The following is a 10341-nucleotide window of genomic DNA, read 5'->3' as shown; positions in this document are numbered from 1 at the left end:
GCAACCTCTGCCTCCCAGGTTCAAGCAATTCTCCTGCCTCAGCCTCCCTAGGAGCTGGGATTACAGGTGCACACCACCACGCCCAGCTAATTTTTTTGTATTTTTAATAGAGACGGGATTTCACCATGTTGGCCAGGCTGGTTTCGAACTCCTGACCTCAGGTGATCCACCCACCTCCGCCTCCCAAAGTGCTGGGATTACAGGTGTGAGCCACCGCACCTGACGGAGAAATATTTTACAAACAGGTGCATTGTGGGAGTGGGTGTGGTTAGTGTCACATCAGGGACGAGTCTGAACACAGACCTTGGCCGTGGCTGTGGGTCCTGCTCCTCATTTTTCTGTGAGGACATGACACAATCAGGGACTCTTGTGAAACTGCCTGGAAAGGAGCTTGGCCGGGTTGGTGTCATCCCGGGAACGCCTGTCAGCCACCCTCCCGCTTTGGGTTCCCTGAGGCGCAGCCACAGGCTTACGTGTGGGGGCGTTGGGGTACTCGAGGCTTTCTTGTGACGGTCTCCTGAGGCTGCCACACCCTCTGTCCCTGTGTCACTGGGAGCCCCTGGGCTTCGGGTCTGTAGCTGGGTACTCGGGTGCCGGCAGATCTTGTTCGTTTAGGGAGAAGACAAATAGGCAGGCCTTCTGGGTAGGAGGAGGGTTTGTGCTGTTTTGTCTTGTTTGTGGTGGTGATTATAGAAAACTCAAACATGTAGAAGGTCATGTGCCCACTGCCCGGCTCCAACAGCCGCCAGTGTAGACAGGAGTCTTCAGGCATGAGTGCTGGGGCCAGACATGTGCTTTAGGAAGCTGCCTGGCGGCGCCTGCAGCCCCCGTGCCAGAGGCTGGGTTAGAGGCTGGGAGAGAGGGTTGGGTCTGTAGCCTTGTTGAGGTGGGTGAGGGTGAGGACCCAGACCAAGGCAGGGGAAAAGAACAGGGTGGAGAGTCGGGAGAGAGTCTGAAATAGAATCAGTGGGATTTGGTGGCCAGCTGAATGTGGGAGGGGAGGGAGGGGAAGGGCTTCGGGTGATTCCATTGATCATGGGGGATTACAGGGGAAGGAAAGGGTTTAGGACAGGGCAGAAGTCCAACCACAGCCCTCAAAACCCCATGTGACCTCATTTTGGGACCTTGCCCACCACGCTCCAGCCCCCTTGACCATCTCCTGATGCCTTCACTGTACCTGGCACTGTGCTGCAGGGACGCTGCACATGTGGTCCCCGCTGCCTGGACCACCGCAGCCCTCACACCTCACTTCCGTAAGCCCCGTCACCTTGGGTCTCGGCTCCAGCAGTACTTCCATCAGGAGAGCCACCGACTCTTGCTCTGTTTCCTCATTAACTAATCACAACATGCAATTGTTTTGCCTGTTTGATTATTTTCATGTTTATTTGCAGTTTGCCTCAACAGAATGTAAGCACCACGCAGGCCCATACTGAGAACTCAGTAGACACAGGCATGGGAGGAATGAGGGACTCCAGAGGCAAACGTTGGTGGAGGGGGTTGGACAAGTCACTGCAGCCAGCAGCGAGCCAGGGAAGGTTCCAAGCATAAGAGGGGCCTGAGGGAAAGCATACAGGGGTGCTCAGAGGGGGCCCAGAATCGGACACCGGAAAAAACCAGCTCAGCCCCAGCTTCTGTTACTCAACCCCTCCATGCTCTGTGGGAAGATCGTACACAGAATCCCTGAATTCAGCAATTAATAGCAGATGCAGAGACCTTTCTAACTTGGAGGCTTAGATGTCAAATACATGTTTTTAATGGAAGTGGCGTCAATTAGCATATTCTTGGGTCACACTCAACTTGTGTGTGCGCAAGCGTGTGTTAACCTGTTGAGAAAGCCATAGGTGCTAAATAGCCAGATAGGTGCTGGGGCTCCCGGGGGCTCTGTTTGGAGCCCTCAGTGCCCTGGACAGTGAAACAGTCTCCATCTCTTTCACAGTTGGTGCTGTGCTAGGCGGTTCAATGGTGTGCACATCCATTGAAGGCCTCCTCTATGCCGGAAAATGATGCACGTCTGTGTGCAGCAGTCGCTTTAGAAACGCTTTCAGGAAGTCCCGCTTTGTGCAGAAACCTTCCCTAGCTCCCAAGTTGTCATGGCATCTGGTGGCAGCTCCCCTCTTTAACCTAGGGGGCCTGCCCCACCCCCCTCCTCTGGCCCATGCCTGCTCCGTGCTTGTGTCTCCACCATACCCTTGCTGGTGGCCTAGAATGTTGTTCACCTCCAGCAACTTCTCCTTCCAAACTGCCCTCCAGGCATTGCATGTGCCCTGGCTGTTCGCTGGGCCTCCCTGCCTGCCCTACAGGCCTCTGACTCCTCTGGACGCCCAAGTTGCCTGGGTCCTTCATCATGTGAGTCTCGCCTTGGCTACCATTATTTCTCTTGTATCTGTCTTGAGTTCCCAACATAAAACTCTATGAAAGAAGGTATCATTGTTTTCACCACATCTTCTGGGTTCTAGCTCAAGTGTAGACCTTCAAAAATGTACGTAGGTTGGCTGATTGACTGATAAGGTTAATGGGTGATTGACACAGTGCTATTCTGTACCAGGCTTTAAAAAAAAAAGTCAATCTAATTCCAGAGGTGGCTAGAACCAAAAGGTGACTAGAAAGGCCTGGCGACCACAGCCGTAGGTGCAAATGCGCTGGGTTTTGGGCAACTGTGATATGGCCTTAACCATCTCTTACTCTTTCTTGTCTCCCATCCATGAAACTGAGGGGGCCCCCATGCTCTCTGCCCCTTAGAGCATATGGTGAGGGAAAATGAGGTGCTATAACCATGTACAGGTCTTGCTTGGAAGCTGTGATTTTTATCGGGCTTGTTAGCATCTGAGAGGAGAGGTTTCCCAAGGAGGCCTCCCACCCCTTTCGCACAGATACCGTCTGTGTGCCCGCCTCTCATGATGCCGGCAGGGACACACCACGCCAGGCAGTCAGGGATCCTGCTCCTGTTTCCTCGGAGGGTGAGCAGTTCCATCCACCGCTTCTTGCTTTGTCAAATGGGTAATCCTGGCAGACTCGTTGCTATTTGCAACTCTTCCTGTTGGTTAGGTCCAGGTGGATTGCCCAGACCGGGCCGCCCTGTTACTGCTGGCTTCGGGCCACTGGGATCTCTCAGCTACTGTCACTCCCCAGATGTTAATGTCTGCCTGAAATCCCAGGGCAGGAAGGGACCCAAAAGGCCATCTAGTTCTCCCTCCTGCCTTGAAGTGAGACCACACTTAAACTGATCCAGACAGCTGAGGGTCGGGCCTGGTGGTAAAACCTGCAGAGAAGCCTCCCCCGGGTAACTTGTTCCAAGCCCCTCCATCGGGAGGCGCTGACACTTTCTCGCTTCAGATCTGGCTGCTGCTCGTCCCCGGAGGGGTTTTGGATGCCCCTCTTGAACATCTGCTGGTGTGTTGGGGGAAATACAAGACTGCCATCCTCGCTGCAAGGGTGGAGTGAGCCAAGAATGGAGAGCGTGTGTGCGTGCGTGGGGCTTTTGGGAGGTCTCGCTGCCTGTCTGCGAGGGGCCTGACACTCCAGGGGCAGTCCCAGCTGGGAAGTGCCCCATCCCTGCTGGTGGACAGTGAGTCCAGTCCAGAATCCTACTGAGCCCAGCTTCTTGTTCTGGAAGAAATGAAGTTTCAGCAGGAAAGAAATGAGGGCAGAGCAGGAGGAGTGAATCCGTCAGAACTTACATCTCTTCACTCAATCAACAAATTCTTACTGACCCCCGCTACGTGCTGCATGGGGATAGGGGAGAAATGAGAACTGGAGGGCGTCCAGGTTGCTTTGGCCATCGGAGAGAGGTCCCAGCCCAAGGTTGTAGGGCACCGGGAGGGCCTGCACAGTCTTGTGCTGTCGGCGGGGGTGTGGGGGATTGAACATATTTGCAGAGCCCCGCCTGCCTGCTCTGGCTCTCTGGAATGGCTCCGCTGTGTTGGGAAGAGCTGGTCTTCGCTGCACTTTCCTATCCAGGCCATCCCACAGCCACCACGGCCTGATGTGGAGCAGGCACCCAGTAAAGACAGGTGATGGTTCTTAGAACCTGCTGTGCACCATCCCAAGTGAGGCTGCCGGGGCACACACAGCTCCAGGCACTCAGCCTACATCATCTCCCTTGACCCTGCTGGCACCTCTGCTGTGAGCCATGTCCCCTCAAAACTCCTATGTCCAAGCCTTAACTCCCAGCGCTTCAGAAGGTGACTGTATTTGGAGATAGGGCTTCTAAAGAGATAATCAAGGTGAAAAGAGGTCATACGGTTGGACCCTAATCCAGTATGACTGGTGTCCTTATAAGAAGAGAAGATTAAGACACAGACACAGACAAAGGGAAGACCGTGTGAAGACACAGAGAGAGGACGGCCACCTGCAAGCCCAAGAGAGAGGCTGCAGGAGAAATCAACCGTGCCAACACCTTGATCTTGGACCTCCAGCCTCCAGAACTGTGAGAAAATACATTTTGTTGTTTGAGCCATCCCGTCCGTGCTACTTTGTTAGGGCAGCCCTAGCAAACTGACACAGCGTCCACGGAGCGGGGTGCCATTCCTATCTTACAGATGAGGTCTGTAGCGCTGCCAGACGCCACACACGGAATCCCGGGCCAGTTCCTAAACCTCCCTGAGCCTCTGTTTCCTCATCGGCAAAGAGGGATTAATGATAATTTTGTGGTAAGGATTCAATGAGAAAGGACACAATGAATGTTTGTCCCCACGCATGCCTCGGCCCCATTTGATTAAGAAGCCCATGGGCCTGGGGCGGAGGCTAGCTGTGAGTTCTGCATGTGGTTGACAGTTGGTGTTGATGAATGATATGTTAAAAAAAAAACACCCCAAACCAAAAAGCCTTTTGCGCTCTATAGAGAACCTGAAATCGGAAGCGCTCAGTTTCATTAGTTGGCAGATGTCTCTGACTTGTGAACTTGACTGGGCACCCTGGGACTCCCTATGTCAAAGTCTTCCTATGGCAGCCTCCAGCGAGTTGGGGGAGGGTGAGAGGGCGCGTCTTCCAGGCACCGTCTGCCTGGCTTGACCCTGGTGAAGTGTACGTGAGAACAGAGCCCAAGGGACCAAGCCCTCAAGCCCAGGGGCAGAGCTAGCAGGAATGTGGGGGCTGCACGCCTGTAGGCACCATTGGTGCAGTGTCAACCAAGTGGATGTTCCTTGTTAAGCCTGTGCCCTGCTCAGCTCAGTTTGGCTGTGGGAGCAAGCTTCCTTCTGCCTGGATACACCCGAGGGTGCAGAGCAGCAAGTGCAGATATGTTCCTGGGGCTGGGTACCACTTTCTCTTTTATTTGGAAGTTGTCTCTCACAATGAAACAGCCTTTAAGCCACAGAACCTTTTTCCACCCCTGAACCTGGAGGAGCCATCAAAATCCTAAATGTTACTCTGGGGGAAGCTGATTCTGGGAGGGACCCAAGGGGTAGGGCAGGCAGGGGCCCTTCTTTGGGTTGGTCTAGAAACCTACTCTGTACCCCTCAATTATATTTTAATATCTATCTGTACACTTTCACACCACAAGTCCTAAAGCATCGTTAATTAGGTCCCACACACAGATACACACACCCAGCTCAACAATGATAGAAAACGCCAAATTCAAATTGACAAGGAGCCAGAAGCCCAGCCTTTCCTCTGGCTAAAACAGAGGGACCCATTATGCTGGAATATTATTTTCTCATGGTTTGGAACCATTACATCAGCCTTGATGTAATAACATTGTTTAACTTCAGAGGTGTATTTATTTTGGTTTGGAGTTCAGATAGTTTAGCCTTTAGCTGGGGATTGAGCAAAACGCAGACAAAGCCACTAAAGTTTGAAATGAACCATTCTGCCGTTCCCCTTCTCCCCTCCCCAGAATAAATATTCTTCAGATGTAGTTTCATCTCACAGCAAAGGTGGTGACCAGGGTGCTGATACATTTTGGAGGCGATTTTTTTTTTTCCCTCTGGTGGTTGGCTAACATGATGATGACCAGCTGGGCACTGAGTGGGTAATCGAGCCCCAGACCCAGTAAAGACTTGGGAATTCCACCAGCAGCTTCTCTGAAGATAGCCTATGATCTTTCCACGGTTCCTCCATAAGCCCAGCTCTTCTCCTTAAATAACTCACTACAGGTAGCGCTTTGATCGGTCACCGTGGGGACACAGGGGAGGGCTCTTGTTAACGGCTGAGCCCAGAGGGCCAGGTCTCCAGATAGGAGCTCTTAGAGCCCCAGAGAGTAACTGGAGGCTTCTAATTGTTTCCTCTGAGCCCAGTCCTTGGAGTGGGTGGAAAAAACTCTGGTACCCGGATGTCCTCTGTGCTGGAGTGCAAGTGACAGGAACTGTGAAATGACTACTGCGGCCGGGTGGTGGAGGCATGGGAGCCCCAGGGCTTGTTGGTGGGGGAGCCCTCCCGACTGCACGTTCCCTCTAGCTCCATGCATTTCTCTCCCGCCCTACACAGCGACACCACCATTGAGAGGAATTTCCTGGCAGGTCCACTTGCTCATCAGCCATTCTTTCTGAGGCCTTCCTCCCCAACTCGACTTCGACAGTTCTTGGCTCTTATCAGGGTCCCTACCAATCTCCATGTGGCCAAGTCCCGGGTGCATTCCTGTTCTCATCGTACTCCACGCTCGCAGCATTTGCACTTGGCCCTCGTTCCCTCTCCACCATGCTGGCCTGTGTTCCTCCTCCTCTGCTGGCTCTCTGGCCTTCAAAGGCTAAAGTGCCCCAGGGTTCCTCCTTGGCCCTCTTTTCTTCACCAACACCCTCTCACTGAGCGAACTCATCTGGCCCCTGGGTTTTTTACTGGTGGCTCCCAAAATGGTATGACCTCTGCCCCGAATCCCAAACTTCCCCATCCAACTACCTCTTCAGCAGTTGCACTCGGTACCTAACAGGCCTCTCAAAAGCAATATACCCAAGGAGAACTTTCACTGTCCTGGGTCTCTCCCCATCCCTTCCTGCCCCGTGAATGGCATCTTCCTCCTGGCTCAGCCCCGTAACCTTGGATCCATCTTCTTGTGTCTGTCTTTCCTTCATACCCACACCCAATCTTTCAGCCAGGTCTGTCAGCACTAGCCCCCAAGCAGAGGCAAATCCAGCCACTTCTCACCACCTCCACGCTGAAGTGCTAGCCCAGCCACCCTCATCTCTCACCTGATTATTGCAACAGCACCTAACTCATCTCCCTGCTTCTACTCCTCCCGGCTAGAGTTCCCCCTCCACCCGTAACCAGAGCAATCTTCTCACCTGGTAAATCAAATCACAGCAGCACTTTTTAAATCCTTCCCATTGTAGTTAGAATGCAGCCCAAGCTCCTTTCCACACCCTTGGGCACACCTAGGACTTATTCTTTTTAATCTTTATTTATTTATTTATTTATTTGAGACGGACTCTCACTCTTGTCACCCAGCCTGGAGTGCAATGGCACGACCTCAGCTCACTGCAACCTCCGCCTCCCGGGTTCAAGCAGTTCTCCTGCCTCAGCCTCCCGAGTAGCTAGGACTACAGGTGCACGTCACCACGCCCGGCTAATTTTTGTATTTTTAGTAGAGATTGGGTTTACACCCAGTATTTATTCTGTGTATCTTACTTTCTGATTGAACCCTTATTTTATTTGGAGCAGCACAGTACCCAGTTAAATGCCTGTATTTCCCAGCCTCCTTTATAACCTAGGGGTGGCGAGTGAGATGAAAGCAGAGCTGTTGAGTGGGGCTTCTGGTATTGTCCTTTCAAGGGAGCTGGCTTGGCTGGGAGAATGCAGAATTTTTCCTATTCCATGCTTTCCTCCTTTCTACTGCTTAGAATAGAGATGTGATGGATGGTGCTCCAGCAGCCATCTTGTGGTATAAAGCAACCCTGACAATAAAAACGTCATAAGAGAGATAGAAGGAGCAGGGCTGCCAGATAACCACAGAGTCATCATACCAGGCTTGTAATTAATTCTGAGCTTCTCTGATGTAAGAAATATCTTGTGTTAGCCACTGATTGAGGCTCATTGAATCTAACCATAAGAAGTAAAACTTGCAAAGCTTGATGTAATCTGGCCTCGACCTCTCTAAGTTCCTTCAACCGCTCTATTCTAACTTTGCCATGTATTGTGCATGCTGGTTTTCCCTCAATGCTCCTTGAACATTCTAAGCTTAGTCCCATCTTGAAGCCCTTCCCCCAGATCTCTGTGACTTCTTCTTTTGTATCTTTTGACTTCTTCAGAGAGGCCTTTCCTGACTTATGTAGCCCCTAACCAGTCTGCTTCTCCTTAAGCTCCTTTAAACATTGTCATAGCACTTTTCGCTCTTTGAGATTACTTTGTAAAACATGCTTATTGCCTGTTTCCCCCCTTAGATTGTAAGTTTCATGAGGACAGAGGTTTTGACTGTCTTGTTCACTGCTTTAGCTCCTAGGCTTTGCATATGATAGGTGTTTAGTAAGTTATGTGTTAAATGAATGTGTGGCATGAGATGACTTTTCAGAAGTTCCTGAAAAAAACTCATCTTGGGTGTCGCTATACATCACAGAATCCCTTCTGCTGTATTTGAAAATAGCCCAGCAAACACTTGTGGCTCACTCACGACTTGCTGGGCCTGCTGCAGCATTGGGATGTAAAGACAGCGTAGCTCCTTGTCCTCTGGAAGCTCAGAGTGGACAAGAGCGTGTGTAGATAGAAGACAAAATGCAGGAACACCGCGGCCAGCCTCAGGAGGCTTTGGGACAGACTTAGAAGGCAGAGTCCTAGGGGCTTGTGATTGTTTGGATGAGGGAGAGAGGGAGAAGGGAGAATGGAGAGTGGCAGGTGTCTGGCATCAGGGCCACATTTCACCAGGCATGTGTGACATTAGAGGGCATGACAGAGAATGCAGCGCATCTAGACAGTAAAGCTTTTTTTTTTTTTTTGAGACAGAGTGTTGCTCTGTCGCCCAGGCTGGGGTGCAGTGGTACGATCTTGGCTCACTGCAACCTCCACCTCCCAGGTTCAAGCTATTCTCCTGCCTCAGCCTCCTGAGTAGCTGGGATTATAGGCGTGTGCCACCACGCCTGGCTAATTTTTGTATTTTTAGTAGCGGCGGTGTTTCCCCATGTTGGTCAGGCTGGTCTCGAACTCCTGACCTCAAGTGATTTGCCCGCCTCAGCCTCCCAAAGTGTTGGGATTACAGGGGTGAGCCACCGCGCCCGGCCTAGACAGTGAAGTATTGAAGTACTGTGCTGGAGTTCTATGCAGGCTACCTAAAAGGCACAGAGGACCACGTGGTAGGTTGTGTGGTTTTAACAGAGTCGGGGGCTGATTAGGAGAAGCTTTGGGGCTGCAGTGATGCTGGAGGCAAGCTTGGATGGAGTCGAGTGTTCTCCGCACAGACAAGGTCCAGGGGAAGGAGCTGCAGGCTGAACAAATAGTAGATGTAAAGATATGAAGGGGCGAGGTATGTAGCACAACCTGGTTTGTCTGGGACTGTCCTGGTTTTACCACAGAAAGTCCTGTGGCCCAGGAAAACCCTTCATCCCAGGCAAGCTGGGAAGATTGGTCATTTTAGAGATCCAGGGTCTGTTAGGGCCATTGGAGTAGCTTTCAGTGGCTGGAGAAGAGAGAGTCAGTGAGTGAGTTGCAGGGGAGGAGGAAGGGGCTACTTCATGGGAAGCTGGAGGTGGCAGGGGCTGGATTAAAAGCCTCCTAGGCAGCAGAAGGAATCGGATGTTTTTCCTGGATAGGGGAGAACCACTGAAAAATACTGAAAGATAGGAGTGAGGCAGTAAAGAAATGAAGTTCTTTCTACTGTAACGCACATGGAGCTGCAACTCATCAGTCTGCGTGTTTTACGGACCAGGCTTGGCTGCCACCACTTTACTCCTAAAGCAGCACAGCCCGTACCCAGGGCAGACTGGGCGCAGGCAGCACCTGCTTGAGGAAGTAGCCCCAGTGTTTGCCCGGCTCCGGCATCATCAGTCAGAAGCCAGTTGCATCGGCCATCCCTTAGCACCCACTTTTGGGGGCTTCCCAGCTGAAAAGCCTCGCAGCTCCGGGCTCCCTGTGGACCTGAATCAGGAGGGCAGACCACGCCCTTACGCATCCCCAGCGTCTTCCCTGTTCCAGTCACTTTTTACATTCAGAGTCCACCCACCTCCTGCCCTCTCTTGCATAGCGTCACCTGCAGCGCCCTCTCCTGCCTCCTTCAGAGCCCACCCTGCTGTGCCTGGCCTCCCTGGCCACCCCCTGGCTGCAGGACACCCCCTGTCCTAGTTTCCTTCCACCTCCCTGACTGCCCCTTTCTGTTTCTCATCTTCGTTTTTCTCCTGCTCCCCAGCTCCCCTCTCAACCCTATGCCTCTTGACTCAGTTACATTAAGTCTGGCTTCCCATAGTGGAAAACCCCAAATAGTGACGG

Source organism: Mandrillus leucophaeus, unplaced genomic scaffold (assembly GCF_000951045.1).
Source record: "Mandrillus leucophaeus isolate KB7577 unplaced genomic scaffold, Mleu.le_1.0 Scaffold25, whole genome shotgun sequence".
Taxonomy (NCBI): domain Eukaryota; kingdom Metazoa; phylum Chordata; class Mammalia; order Primates; family Cercopithecidae; genus Mandrillus; species Mandrillus leucophaeus.
This window is presented reverse-complemented; position numbering follows the sequence as displayed.